Source organism: Myotis brandtii, unplaced genomic scaffold (genome assembly GCF_000412655.1).
Source record: "Myotis brandtii unplaced genomic scaffold, ASM41265v1 scaffold165, whole genome shotgun sequence".
Lineage (NCBI taxonomy): Eukaryota > Metazoa > Chordata > Mammalia > Chiroptera > Vespertilionidae > Myotis > Myotis brandtii.
Genome location: NW_005356042.1, coordinates 186,435 through 189,684, shown reverse-complemented (window position 1 = coordinate 189,684; position 3,250 = coordinate 186,435). Strand labels below are relative to the sequence as shown.

The following is a 3,250-nucleotide window of genomic DNA, read 5'->3' as shown; positions in this document are numbered from 1 at the left end:
TAGGTTCTGTCTTCTGTTGTCTTGTTACATCTGTATTTATACCAGTTGATTTTAATCCTGTCAATTTCTATTCCAAAGGTTAGGGTGTTTCTTATCTCCATTCCAGGGAGTAAAGATTATGTAGCTTAAGTGTGATTGTTCTTAAAGTGATTAACTACCCGCCTGGCACTTAGTTAAGGGATTTTATTCCCTCCCTAACTTCAGGGAAAAATCCCTACCTGGGGAAACAACCTTTCTCAGAGAGGTGACCTTGGCCAAAACACATAGCGCTAAGGGGAGCAAACACATTAAGAACAGTATGCTATATATGCCAGGTCCCTTGAAACACATGCTGTGCAGATGTTTCTTCCCTGCAGCGACTGTGTCAAGCAGCAAGGATGGACCAGCTCCCGGCACCTACCGTCTTCGAACTCGCTGATTTGGTCCTCATCTTCTTCTAGTCTACTGTTGAAACCTGCCAGGGTGTTCTTTATTGGAGCTATGTCATTCTTCATTTCCTCGTGTTTTTTTTCTTCTTCATTTCCTCTTGATTCTTATCCATGTTGGTGAATTTCTCATTCAGCTTCTTATAATTTTCATTGAGCTGCTTGTAATTCTGTCAGATGTTTAAGCATCTTTATAACCATTACTCTGAATTCTTTATCTGACAAATTATTTGCCTCCATTTCATTTAGTTCCTTTTCTGGTGATTTCCCCTTTTCTTTCCTTTGGGCATTGCTTTTGTCTCCCCATTTTTGCTGTCCCTTTGTATTTGTTTCTATGTAATGTGAGTTGCTGTCTCTTCTGGCCCTGGGCAACTGATTGAGGTCCAAGAGGTTGAAGTGCCTAGCAGCCCAGTGGTCAGGTACTCCTTAGCCCAGAGGCTGGGTCTGCTTTGAGTCTCACACCTTTATTGTCTCTGCTCTCAGTTGTTCTCCCTTTCCCCACAGATCTTGTCCCTTAAGTGTCCGCTGTAGATGCTCAGAGTTGGCGGGGGCACTTGCACAGTTCCTTTGGTGTGCAACTCCTTGTGAGGTCCCAGAGCCCTCTGGCATGCAGTTCACTGTGTAGCTCCAGCGCCTGTGGCAGGGTGGTGCCGAGGTGCGTCTGGCATGCACTTATAGTGCAGCTCCGGGGTCTGGGTAGGGTGTTGTGCGAGGTGCCTCTGGCAAGCACTCACAGCACGCAGGTCCTGGAGCCTGGGTGGGGTGGTGCAGGAGGTCTCTCTGGGCACTCACTGTGCACATCTGGGAGCCTGCAGCGAGGTAGTGTGGCACTCACTGAGGGGGCGCAGTGGAGGTCCCTTCCAAATTATGGCTGCGCAGGTTTGGGGGTGGTGTCCCAGGCCAGTCTGGGTGTTGGTTTGGCTGCACTCTTAGCCTCTGCTGCTCCCCCTTTTGAGATGGCATGGTCTCTGTGCCAGAGCCATGCCCAGCCTGGGAGTGCCTGTGGCAGTAGCAGCGGCTCCCTGTCCAGGAGAGCCTGATCCGCCAGTCCCCAAGACTTCTGCGAGATCTAACTGTCCCTCACTCACCCTCCCACACACCACACATGTCCACACACTCTCCTTGCACTCCTTTACTCACACTCTTTTCCTCACTGCCATTCTCCTGGCTGCCATGTTGCGATAAGCCAATTTGGGTACCTTTTATTACTTCTTCTTGTCTGATTGCTGTGGCTAGGACTTCCAGTACTATGTTGAATAAGAATGATGAAAGCGGACATCCTTGTCTTGTTCCTGTTCTTAAGGGAAACACGTTTAGTTTTTGCCCATTGAGTATTATGTTGGGTATATGTCATATCTTGAGGTATGATCTCTCTATTCCCACTTTAGTGAGAGCTTTTATCAAAAAAGGGTGCTGGGAGAGCAACAGAAACTAACAGGAGCTCAAACCGTTATAGTCTCGCCTTCAGAACTTTCAGAAAACATCACAGCCCTGCCAATACCTTGATTTGAGCCCAGAAAAACGTCCAACCCACAGAACGGTCAAACTTCAAGTGAAGGCCGGCCTTCGAGCGACAGTGACGCAAGATGGCAGCCAGCACGGGCTTGGCAGTAAAAGTCCCTCGCAATTTTTGACTGTTGGAAGAACTTGAAGAAGGCCAGAAAGGCGGAGGAGATTGCACAATTAGTTGGGGTGTAGAAGATGACGAAGACATGACACTTACAAGATGGACAGGGATAATAATTGGGCCTCCAAGAACAGTTTATGAAAATTGAATGTAAGCCTTAAAATAGAATGTGGACCTAAATACCCTGAAGTACCCCCCGTTGTAGGATTTGTAACAAAAATTAATATGAATGGAGTTAATAGTTCTAATGGAGTGGTGGACCCAAGGGCCGTATTAGTGCTAGAGAAATGGCATCGTTCATATAGTATCAAACATGTCCTGCACGAGCTTCGGCACCTAATGATGACTAGTGATAATGTGTCACTCCCTCAGCCACCTGAAGGACAGTGTTACAGCAACTAATCAAAAAGAAAACCACAGGCCCACGCATCCCCCATTTGATTTAAGCAGTCTTCATTTTCCACAGTAGTAACCTTTCTAGATACGACTTGTAGACATCAGAGTACTGGAAAGGAAGCTCCTGTTCAAAGGCAGTTTATCTGAAGATGCTGTAAGTGATACTAATTTGTTGTCCGTTTGAAATATAAGAAAAAAAAAGGGTGCTGAATTTTGTTGAATGCTTTTTCTGCATCTATTGATATGATCATGTGGTTTTTATTTTTCAATTTGTTTATGTGATGTATCACATTTATTGATTTGTGAATATTGTATCAGCCTTGCATCCCTGGAATATATCCCACTTGATCATGGTGTATGATCTTTTAAATATATTGCTGGATCCGATTTGCTAATATTTTAAAAAATATTTTTAAATTGAATTCAGAGAGGAAAGGAGAGGGAGATAGAAACATCAATGATGAGAGAGAATCATTGATTGGCTGCCTCCTGCACGCCCTCTACTGGGGACCGAGCCCACAACCCAAGCATGTGCCCTCGACAGGAATCGAACCTGGGACCCTTCCATCTAGGCTGATGCTTTATCCATTAAGCTAAACCCACTAGGGCTGATTTGCTAATATTTTGTTGAGGATTTTATTATCTGTGTTCATCAGGGATATTGGCCTGTAATTTTCTTTCTTTATAGTGTCTTTATCTGGTTTTGGAATTAGGGTAATGTTGGATTCGTAAAAAGAGCCTGGGAGTGTTCCTTCCTCTTGAATTTTTTGGAATAGTTTGAGGAGGATAGGTGTTAGCTCTT

At 45.0% G+C, this 3,250-nt stretch overlaps 1 pseudogene; it reads left to right on the top strand.

Moving 5' to 3' along the window:
* The first annotated feature begins 1,825 nt into the window (after positions 1 to 1,825).
* Positions 1,826 to 2,564, top strand: LOC102258398 (annotated as a pseudogene).
* The last annotated feature ends 686 nt before the right edge of the window (positions 2,565 to 3,250 follow it).